The sequence below is a fragment of the Marmota monax genome, unplaced genomic scaffold (genome assembly GCF_021218885.2).
Source record: "Marmota monax isolate L192 unplaced genomic scaffold, Marmota_monax_Labrador192_F-V1.1 WCK01_AAM20220418_F8-fsc00031, whole genome shotgun sequence".
In the NCBI taxonomy this organism is placed as follows: Eukaryota; Metazoa; Chordata; class Mammalia; order Rodentia; family Sciuridae; genus Marmota; species Marmota monax.
In genome coordinates, this window is record NW_026695197.1 from 199609 (window position 1) to 212194 (window position 12586).

General features: G+C 34.6%; 1 non-coding gene across 1 annotated transcript; it reads left to right on the forward strand.

The window, feature by feature from the left end:
• Positions 1-333: 333 nt before the first annotated feature.
• On the forward strand, positions 334-440 carry LOC124082016 (U6 spliceosomal RNA). Its single transcript, XR_006848224.1, has one exon. It is a non-coding gene; the product is annotated as a U6 spliceosomal RNA (small nuclear RNA).
• Positions 441-12586: the final 12146 nt, after the last annotated feature.

Here is a 12586-nt window from a genome sequence, read left to right on the forward strand (position 1 = left end):
GCTTTGTGACAGAACTGTGCTCTGAGAGTTGACCATGTTGGTTTGCAGCCCAGTAAAACACTACAGACAGCAGTTGATTATTTATTTTTCCTAATTTCAACATTCTGGATTCAATATTCTTCTTTCAAATTAAATCTAGACTCTAAAATAATGAGCTCTATAATTACTTGAATGTTTTGGGATATATTTACATAAGAAGTATTTATCTAAGTTCATTACCATCTATTTCCAAATCAATTTGCATGGAAAGATAGGTGAAATAATAAGGAAAGAAATACAAGGTAAAGTTCTAATTAACCTAAACCTCTAGTAATGATTTAAAATATTAAATACGTGCTCGCTTCGGCAGCACATATACTAAAATTGGAACGATACAGAGAAGATTAGCATGGCCCCTGCGCGAGGATGACACGCAAATTCGTGAAGCTTTCCATATTTTTTAAAATCAACACGCATAAATCAAAGGCATTCCTGTATATCAGCGACAAATCCTCTGAAATGGAAATGAGGACAACCACTCCATTCACAATATCTTCAAAAAAAATAAAATACTTGGGAATCAACCTAACAAAAGAGGTGAAAGACTTATACAATGAAAACTACAGAACCCTAAAGAGAGAAATAGAAGAAGATCTTAGAAGATGGAAAAATATACCCTGTTCATGGATAGGCAGAACTAACATCATCAAAATGGCGATATTACCAAAAGTTCTCTATAGGTTTAATGCAATGCCAATCAAAATCCCAACGGCATTTCTTGTAGAAATAGAGAAAGCAATCATGAAATTCATATGGAAAAATAAAAGACCCAGAATAGCAAAAACAATGCTAAGCAGGAAGTGTGAATCAGGCGGTATAGCGATACCAGACTTCAAACTATACTACAGAGCAACAGTAACAAAAACAGCATGGTACTGGTACCAAAACAGGCGGGTGGACCAATGGTACAGAATAGAGGACACAGAAACCAATCCACAAAACTACAACTATCTTATATTTGATAAAGGGGCTAAAAGCATGCAATGGAGGAAGGATAGCATCTTCAACAAATGGTGCTGGGAAAACTGGAAATCCATATGCAACAAAATGAAACTGAATCCCTTTCTCTCGCCATGCACAAAAGTGAATTCAAAATGGATCAAGGAGCTTGATATCAAATCAGAGACGCGCCGTCTGATAGAAGAAAAAGTTGGCTACAATCTACATACTGTGGGGTTGGGCTCCAAATTCCTCAATAGGACACCCATAGCACAAAAGTTAATAACTAGAATCAACAAATGGGACTTACTCAAACTAAAAAGTTTTTTCTCAGCAAAAGAAACAATAAGAGAGGTAAATAGGGAGCCTACATCCTGGGAACAAATCTTTACTCCTCACACTTCAGATAGAGCCCTAATATCCAGAGTATACAAAGAACTCAAAAAATTAGACAATAAGAGAACAAACAACCCAATCAACAAATGGGCCAAGGACCTGAACAGACACTTCTCAGAGGAGGACATACAGTCAATCAACAAGTACATGAAAAAATGCTCACCATCTCTAGCTGTCAGAGAAATGCAAATCAAAACCACCCTAAGATACCATCTCACTCCAGTAAGATTGGCAGCCATTAGGAAGTCAAACACCAACAAGTGCTGGCGAGGATGTGGGGAAAAGGGTACACTTGTACATTGCTGGTGGGACTGCAGATTGGTGCAGCCAATTTGGAAAGCAGTATGGAGATTTCTTGGAAAGCTGGGAATGGAGCCACCATTTGACCCAGCTATTCCCCTTCTTGGTCTATTCCCTAAAGACCTAAAAAGAGCATGCTACAGGGACACTGCTACATCGATGTTCATAGCAGCACAGTTCACAATAGCAAGACTGTGGAACCAACCTAGATGCCCTTCAATAGACAAATGGATAAAAAAAAATGTGGCATTTATACACAATGGAGTATTACTCTGCATTAAAAAATGACAAAATCATAGAATTTACAGGGAAATGGATGGCATTAGAGCAGATTATGCTAAGTGAAGCTAGCCAATCCCTAAAAAACAAATGCCAAATGTCTTCTTTGATATAAGGAGAGTAACTAAGATCAGAGTAGGGACAAAGAGCAGGAGAAGAAGATTAACATTTAGCAGGGATGAGAGGTGGGAGGGAAAGGGAGAGAGAAGGGAAATTGCATGGTAATGGAAGGAGACCCTCAGGGTTATACAGTGGAGGGGGTAGAGAGAGGGGAGGGGAGGGGAGGGGAGAGGTGGGGAGGGGGGAGGGTGGAGGATGGGAAAGGCAGCGGAGCACAACAGACACTAGTATGGCAATATGTAAATCAATGGATGTGTAACTGATGTGATTCTGCAGTCTGTGTATGGGGTGAAGGTGGGAGTTCATAACCCACTTGAATCAAAGTGTGGAATATGATATGTCAAGAAATTTGTAATGTTTTGAACAACCCACAATAAAAAATTAAAAAAAAACAATATAAATAAATAAATAAAAACTTTCTTGAAAGAGAAAAAAAAATATTAAATACATTAAGAATATCAACAAATGATGTAGGAACAATTGGGTATTTGTATGCATAAAACGAACTTTGATCTCTTTTTCTTGCATTAACTAAACAGATGAACTAAAATAGATCATGGACCCTACATGTTAAAACTAAAGCCACAAAATCTATAAAAGTGAACTTAAGAAAAAAATTCTTGTGATCATGGGTTAAACCAAGATTTCTTAGATATAGTTCTAAAAGCATAAGCTATAAAAGAAAACAAAATTGATAAATTGGGATGTCATTACAACCAAGGATGTCTGCTCCTTAAAAGACACTGTTAAGAGAATAAAGACAAGTCACAGATTGAGAGAGAATGTTTGGAAAACCCACATTTCATAAGGAATATCTATCTAGAATATGTCAGTAACTCTCATAACTCAAGAAAAAGCTAAGTAAAAATTTGTCTGGACACTTCATTTTACCCAACAAGACAATGAATGGCAGGCAAACACATAATGAAATGATCAGCACCATTAGACCCCAGGGAATTGCAAATGAAGACCACAGGGAGATAATATTATATGCCTGTTACAACCCAAATTAAAAAGACTATGCTAAATGTTAGGGAGGGTGTTTTGGAGCAGTTGGAACTCTTATAAATTGCTGGTGGGAATATGTAAGCATGAAACCATTTTGAAAAATAATTCTTGACAGTTTCTTAAGAGGTTGACCACATATTCACCATATGACTTAGCCATTCCATTCCTAAGGATTTACCTACAATAAATGAAAATGTATGTTCACACAAAGATTTTTACATGAATGGTCATAGCAGCTTTATTTTTATTAGCCTAAAATTGAAAACAGTTTTTTTTTTTTGGTAGTACCAGGGACTGAACTCAGGGTGCTCAACCACTAAGCCACATTCCAAGCCCTTTTTGTATTTTATTTTGAGACAGGGTCTCACTAAGTCACTTAGGGTCTCACTAAGTTGCTAAAGTGGCTTTGAATTTGCCATTCTCCTGCCTCAGTCTCCAAAGCCACTGGGATTACAGGCATGTACCATCGCGCCTGGCAGAAAACACAATATTTAAAACAGTTGAATGGATAACTACATTGTGGTATAGACATACAATGGGAATATTGTTCAGCAATTTAAAATGCTTTCTATTGATGTACAAAGGCATGGACAAATCTCAAATTGATTATGCTGAGTAAAAGAAGCTAGATAAAAAAGAGTGCTAACCATATGATTTTCTTTATATAAAATTCTAGAAAAATCACAGCAATCTATAGTGAAAGAAAGCAAGTCAGTAATGAATGAATGAGAAGGGAGGCTGACAGGTTGGGAAGGACCAGAGTGGGGAGTTCAAGGGACACAAGACAACTGTGGGACATGCTAGATAGCTTTATTGTTTTGATTATGATGATGGTTCATAGATGTATATATAAGTCAAAAATTATCAAATTGTTCACTTTAAACATGTATAAGAGTTTACTGTATATTTATTTCTCAATAAAATTTAGAATAAAAAAATAAAAATTTTAATTGTGTTTTTAGTTTTTATGGTTCATAATCTAAGCAGAATACCTATTTACAATAATTAACTATGAAAATTTAATATGATTGTAATTGATAACAGTTTTCTATTTTTTATATCATTGTTCTAAAAATTCATCATTGCATGTTATGTTTTGCATGCCACAAACTCAAAACAGGTATATAAAGACATTTTTAAAAAGTCTTTAAAAAATACAGAAACTTTACATATTATTTAAAAAAGAATTGCTAACTCAAGCAAAAATATGTGTTTACAAAGCTTCCAAAGTCACATCAATCAATTTAAAATAACAAAACAAAGTTTTTTTTTAATTTTAAAGAAATCTTTTTTTTAGTTGTTGATGGACCTTTATTTTATTTATTCATATGTGGTGCTGAGAATCAAACCCAGAGCCTCACCCATGCTAGGCAAGGGCTCTACCACTGAGCTACAACCCCAGCCCCAAAACAAGTTTTATAGCTTTGACAAATATTATAATTTCTTTCATTAGATTTTATGTCATTATAAATTATACATTAAATATTTGCATTTCTAGCCATTTTGATTAATTCTTCATAATACTTAACAAGGCTCTATGTGGAATTATTTTGTATTACCTATTAATTCTAAATGAGTTGTTTTTATTGGTACTTACCCCTTCTAAATTTCCTAGAAAATTTACTATCAACCTAAGAGAAATATTTAGGTGAATATTTATTAATATTTAAAATGTCTCCTCTCCCTCCCCTCTCCTTTTTCCCTTCCTTTCCCTCCCTCCCTCCTTCCTTCCCTTCCTCCCCCACCCCTCCCTCCCTTCCTTCCTTCCTTCCTTCCTTCCTTCCTTCCTTCCTTCCTTCCTTCCTTCCTTCCCTCCCTCTCTTAGTTCCCCCTACTTCTTTCTCTTTGCTTTCATTTTTTTCCTCCTCTGTATTTTTTGGTTACTGTTTAAAACAAATTTATTAAGCCCTTATGATTCTGGGTTCTTGAGATATAAGGAGTTGTGAGTGCTGAACTTACATTTGGATATTTATCTTCTTTTTAGTGAGAAAACACAATGATACCCACTTGAAGGTGGAAGTTAAGGTAGGAGAATGGAGGATACTGGAGGGCCCATATCAAGGGCTGTGGGTACTGCAGATGCTCCAGAAGGGAACAAAACAGTTAGCAGTCATGGAAAATTTGTGGTTGTTTAATGAAGAAGGTAGTTTATCACCCCCAAGCCAGATAAAGCATTATATTTACAAGTGATAATATATAAAGATTTTTATGGAGTTGAAAAAGCAACCATTTTAATAGTTTCTTAAAATCTTTATTTATTTTGGTACCAGGGATTGAACCCAGGGGTGCACTTAACTACTAAATCACATCCTCAGCCTTATTTTGAGACAGGTTCTTGCTAAGTTGCTTAGGGCCTCACTAAGTTGCTGAGGCTGGCTTTGAACTGATGATCCTCTTGCCTTAGCCTCCTGAGTTGCTGGGATTACAGGTATGTGCCACCACACCCTAAAATCTTAATGGTTGTAAAAAGGCAAAAGGCCTATGTTACTATGATTTGGTTTCTCACAATATCTCTTTGAAAAATATAGGCATACAAGGGCTATTTTTCTAGGGTAACCATCATACCTTAGATTCTGCAAGACTATTCAAGTTTGATTGGCATAGTTTCTTTCAGAAACCATTTAATAGTTGTGTGAACTTGAAAAAGATGTTTAGTTTTTTTTTTCAAGCATTAGCTTCTTCACATGTATATAGGGATACTTTGAGAAAGAAATTTAATAATATATGTACTATTGTGCCTGGTCCATAACAGTGGTCAAATAAATGTGGGTATAATTCCTACACTATCATTTATTGCTGTAAATCAGGTGGTTATTATTTAGTAAAATAGACTTCATTTTATATAATAGTGAAATGTTTTATGCAAACTTAATTTTAGTTTTTAGTGTCAGATGTTCATATTAGATCAGTTGTTTAATGTTTTTAACACTTAGTGGTCTTCAAACTAACTTGAACAAAATTCTTCTCAGTGATTAATTAACAGCAAGGCAGATGTTTTCCATGTAGGTAATGACTGATAAAGGATAAATAGACTTTTTAGATTCCTTGTCTTCTGGAAGATCTCATCTGAAAGCTGAAACTGCTTAATTATCTCCCCCAATAATAAAGACAGAAGAATCCTGTTGATTCAACTTTAACTGCAGTCATCTGGATGTGTTGATTTTGTCCTTAGATCAGCCATATATTCATATCTTCCAGAAAAATCCATATCACTAAGCTGCTATCCTGTTAAGCCCCATGAGGTGTATATAGATTTGCTATGGCATGTGTTAGACTTGGAATATAAGATCAACATGTTCATACTATTTATTTAGCTTCATTTTTGCTCTACATTGTGATCTTGGTCCTGAATTACAGAATCCTTACTCTGATGGTCTTCATCTTGGACCTTGACATATTTTCCCATCTCAGTCCATTCAATATATTTTTTTAAATTGAAGTTCATTTATCATTCCTTACATTGTAATATTAGCAAGTTCATACTTATTTTGTGAAGTTTGTTTTTTAAAAATATTTGTCTATGTACTAAAATATCTTAGGAACATTGAGCTAAAAGAGAGACTAATCAATGGGTCACAGTAGTCATTTGAATTTCCATATAAAAGTCAATAATTTTTTGAAACTAGAAATTTAATTTCCTTCCAAAAACCTACTTTTAAGTAGGCAGTCTCACCAAAAAAACATATCAATCCTCACTCTACTTGAGGCTCACCCACCATTTAATAAAAACAGACAAAAAATTCATCAGAGGGAGTTAGAAATTAGGTCTTAAAATTCTTGGGTAGAGTTAATTAATGTTTTTAATGATCTAAAATTGCCTATCATTTAGGTCTTAATATCTGTGACTGCCTAAAACACACACACACATATACACAACTGGCTCTTGAGTTTTCTTTTTCATTGGCTATAGTGGCTGATTTATACATACTACAATTGAGTGGATGTCCCATGTGGCAGTATCAATTGGACCTGCATCTAATATGGCCCTTAATTATGCCATGTAGTGAGTGCTCATTATAAGCTCTGCATTGAGTTTGGGACTGGGAATAAAGAGACACTAGGAATAAGACATCACTTAAATTCAGGAAACTGGCATTCCCAGAAAACTAACTGGTTTACTTGATTTATTTGTCAAAGCAATCATACTAATCAATGGGAAAAGCCATTGTCTGAAATTGTATAAATCCAATTGTACAAATCCACTTGCATAATTATTTGACTAACTTCTTCCTTTTTAACTGGTTGTTTTGGCAATATAAACCCATAACCAAAGACAATTGAAAACAATGGAAGAATTGTGTTTTGGATAATTCTTTTACCACTGTTCAAATATGGTTTGACTGTTAAAGAAGAGAAATGATGGCTGAGTGATTAAGGGTGATAGCAAGGAAGATGGAGAAGAACAGATATGGTTAGAATAAATTTTGGAAGATATTAAAATTTGTTGAGGGACAGGATATGGGTTTTAGGAAAAGAAGAAGTTCATCAGACACTCAAATGAATACCTTAAGAAGGAAGTTCAATATAAGTCTTGATCTCAAGGGAGAGGTAGAGTTTGGAAATCATATTTATCAGGTTCTTGTTGAAGCACCACCATTTCTCAATAAGATTGATGCCCATGCTAAACTTAAGATGAGTTTGTTTTACCATCTGTAGGACATAGGTTAAGCACTATGTCCATGTTGATAGATTGGAAAGGAGTGTGAACTTTGGAGTCAGATATTGTCTTCAGCCTAGTTTTGCTTCTTCTTTTCTGTGTGACCTTGAGTACTTAATCACTCTCTGATGCTAATACAATATCGCATTTGTTAAGCTTAAATGAAATAATGCATAAAAGCATTTAGCATGACATTATATATACAGTAACCATTCAATAGTGGAAGCTGTCAGTAATCTGGGCTATAAGCATGTAGGTCTTAGGAGGAGCAGTAAATACAAAGAAAGCACTTATAAATAATATAAAAATGAAAAGAAAATTTTTCCACATTAAAATTTGTAAGGAAAAAAAATCCGAGACTTTGAATTGGGCAAAAAATGATTATAGAGGGTCCTATGATCTCTAACTTTTATTGTCTTTAAGCTATTATAAGGCTAAGTGAATTGTAGAAAATTAGCAATACAAATAATTCTTGTCAATAGTCACATCAATGAATTGTGTCCAGTGGAGATGCTGCTATTTCATCAATCCTGAAGGTATTTCTATGTGTATAACTTTAGTTCTTTTTTTAAATGAAAACTAGTTTTATTTTAAAATTAAGTACATAGCACTCATCTAATTCCACTGATGTAGACTTTAGCACCATGCTCGCTATTTTCAATTAAAATCATAACACAGATAAATTTTGGTTTGCAGTCTGTACTTGAGTAGTGTTTATTTAGTGGACTTTGGTAAAGCCCTTGACACATGCCATTTGCAGTTTGACCTGTGGTAGGCTCTGGGCCTTATGTTGGCTTATATGTCACAGACTATAATGATTATCTGTGGACTTACCAAACCATTTTCTATGAAGGAAAGTTACAGTATGAATTTTTGAAGAGATCTTTGGTTTATTCTGCAGTTTTGAGTTTTTTTTAACCTACAGATTAATTTCTGACTAAGGTTAAACTCATGAATTGATATGATATACCAATCTGTGCAGTAAAAATTTTTTCAGATGATTCTATATAACTTCCTATCACAAATAATATAGGTGTCTGAGTTTATGTACTAAATTTAGGGCTGGAGTAGATCCCATATCTTGAAATCATTGTTATACCTTTTGTTTGATTGCTTGCTTGTTTGTTTTTTCTCCTAAGTGATCAGCCTCAAATCTTTAGAATTAAAACACATTAACTCATGGAATTTGTACTACTTGGAAACCTTTAACTGTAACACAACATGCTTTGGGAATGTTATAGTGAGATACCTTTATAAAATAAGTTAAAATACTCCTATGCTAGAATGTGTTTTCCAATTAGAACATAATATTGTAGCACAGAATGAATAAAGTGGAGGTTTCTATGATTCATAATACGTATACAGGGTTTGCCTTTCTCAGTGCAATCAATGATTTACAGATTTCATCATACTCTTAAGAAAATGTTTTTTTCAAGTTTCTTTAAAATTTTTTTTTTTAGTTGTAGATGGACAGAATGCCTTTATTTTATTTATTTTTATGTGGTGCTAAGGATTGAACCCAGTGCCTCACACATGCTAGGCAAACGCTCTGCTGCTAAGCTACAGCCCCATCTCTTATGTAACTCTTAATTGTCCACAATTTCAGTATTGTCCTTTACTTTTTCTATAACAGTTAGAACATTATATTTCTACGTTTTAATGAATTTTATAAGATTTTTACTTATTGTATCTAACCACCTTTATATTACTTCATATCTCTTAAGACACACATTTTCATGTCTATCATCATATATCATCTCTTTTCTATATTGCCAGGTATGTCTTATTTTATAAAATTTTATAGGATCTACAATTGTATACTGACTAAAGCCATGTAGAGTATAGACTTCCTTGGTCTCTTAGTATGTATCTGCCACTGAGCTACAGCCCTAGCCCATCCCTTTGATTCTTTGAACTTGTTGCAATATCTTCCTGGTTTCCCGATTCACTAATAAATTAAATAAGAACATATTTTCATTTCATCCTTGCATAAGACTATGACTTTGCCTTTAAAAAATATTCTTTAACAAAAGTAAAGAGTAACTCTTACCTATTATCCTTCAGTTTGATAAAGGAAAATTATAAGTAATATGAATATAAAAAGAAAGGCTACTAAAATAATTATAGAGAGTGGGATATAGGCAAAAAAATTCTTTGATGTTATGCCTAGATCATATTTACAATATGATAAAAATTATTCCAATATTGAAATGCTTTAGCAATGTCTCTTAAAGGCCTCTTGTGAAACACTTATCTATTAAGACATGTTTACAGGTGTTCTGAGAAGAGAAAAGAATATCAACTTTGAATTGGTTTGGGAAAACCGTAAGTTAATCTCAATTGAATAGATTTATTGACTATATAACTTCTGTTTTCACTGAGTTTAATGCATTATAAATGTTAAAGAAAGAGAAAGAGGGGGACAGGAGGAGGAGAGGGGGGAAGAGAGAGCAAGGAGGAGGAGGAGGAAGAGAAGGAGAACAAAGAGAAGGAGGAGGAAGGGGAAGAGGATGGTGAAGGGGGTGGGGTAGAGTGAGAGAGAGAGAGAATGTACCCATATTCCAAACTTACATGACTGTACAGTATTTCTTTCTCTTTGTTTCTCATAAGTATTGACATGAATACTTCTCAGGGTGCACATTTAAACAAATTAATTTGTTTAAAATCTTACTCAAAGGAAAGCTTATGAAATTGCTAGTATAGAAGTGTCAATCTGATGGTAGAGAAGGGGCAGTGTGGAACTGTCTCCCCAGTCATTTGGGTTCCATGGGCCTCCTTTGCCTGTCAGTGAGACTCAGCTGGAGCAGCAGCAGTGGCAGAGAGCTGGCCAGGTGCACCTTTCCCTTGATAGGACCACCTGGGTACAGCTGTGCTATCAAGGCCCTAGCACCACTATAGCCCTTTTCAAAAGTGATATTAAGAGACCTTCATATTTTAACATTTAAAATACAACTTTGCCTAAATTCAAGATTTTCTGTTATAGCTAAGGTACATTAATTGTTTAATATTTAAATCCCTGTGATTCAAGTAATTTAGGGAAATCTTTAATGACCATAGAAAACCAGTGCAAAAGCAGTATTTGATTTAGCATCTAGGCCCTAAAATGACTTGTCCTGGGAAGCCCTAAACACATTGAGATTTAAATAATAATAATAATTCTATCTTTCAGAGAATCATTTAATTGTCCCATCGTTGTTTTGGAGATCTCTAATTAAACCACTAATTTGATGAATCTAAAATGTTTGGGCATTTTATTTCTTAAGTGACTTAAAAAAAAAGCTTTATTTTAGGCTGTTAAGACAAAATTTAGATTTTTTGTTATAAAAGAATAAATGAAATAGGATTGACTTCCTCATTATTACCATGTTCAGAATGAAATATCTATGAGTCCGGCACTGATGAAATGTTGTGGAGTGTATACAAAAAAATGCAGGAGTGTCTTCATTTAAAGCAGCATCCAGTTTACTGAGGATTTAATCATACATGTTTAAAGAAAACAGGTGGAAAACAAGACAATAGAGACAAATGAGAAATTGATTGACTATTATAAGACAAGGGAGCCTGTGTAGGTTGGAATAACAGGAAAGAGAATGAGGAGCTTGAGAGTAGGGCAATGATGTAAGGTAAAGGAAAATTCCAATGGCATTCTCCAGGCAGGCGAGTTGATAGGGGTGTGATGGAGAAGGCAGGTAGCAGAGTCAATATAAAATACAGTTTTTTCTATAATCAAGTGTTCATATTTCAGAATAATAGAACATGATTCAGGAATAGGGTACAGCAAAGGCAGATAAGAAATTTTAAGGCATTTTGACATATATTCATTTATTATTCTAAGAAGTCACTAAACTTTATGGATCTTTTGGTAAATTCTACTAGTTTTGAAAGGAGAATCTTTGGTTCCTTTTGTATGTATATATTTTTTGTCTATGGTAAACATTCACTAATTCAGATAAGTGGAGAGAGATTCTAGTCTAATTAGATTTATGAATTGTGAAGAATTAATATTTTTTTTAAAAAAGCAGTGTATCATTTTCTGTATTTATGATTACAGTAACCACATGATAGATGTGTTTGTTTCATTAAACTCCTTGAGAGAAGAAGTTTATTTTTGAAGAATGATTTGGAATTAGAATCTTTTCCCTAAATAATGCTTTTCTAAGGAAAAATGGTTCTTTAAACAAGCAATTTTTAAGTGCTTTTGATTATCCTGTGTGCATCTTTTTTTTTTTTTTTTTTAGTGTTAATTGACTAAGCAGATCTTTTCCTCCTTATGTGGAGTTCAAGGTGAATTTCATCCTAGCTGTGCTGGGTGTTTGATGTTGGTTCCTGGAGATACTTCCACAGTCCTGCACCTTCTCTGTCCTCAGGGTTTATTCACTGGCCCCACCTGGCGTTGGTCAACTGAGTCCCTGTACTCAAGGTCACAGTTTCTTTTGGGATCCCCTTATACTTTAGGGGGTTTTAGGAGTCACTGGTTTTGTCTTCGGGCCTAGCAAGCAATGGCTTTCTGCTCTTGCTAGTCTGAGTCCAGCACCATCTCTTATTGTAATCCCAGTGGCTGGAGGGTGGGGATGCTGATGCAGGAGGATGGAGAGTTCAAAGCCAGCCTCAGCAAAAGTGAGGCTCTAAGCAACTCAGTGAGACCCTGTCTTTAAATAAAAGACAAAATAGGGCTTGGGAGGTGGCTCAGTGGTTGAGTGTCCCTGAGTTCAATCCCTGGAACCAAAAATGCCTGAATGAAACTAGGCATGGTGGCCCACATCTGTAATCCTAGCACCTGGGAGGCTGAGGCATGAGCATGGCAAGTTCAAGGCCAGTCTTGAAAATTTTGTGAAATTCTGTCTCAAA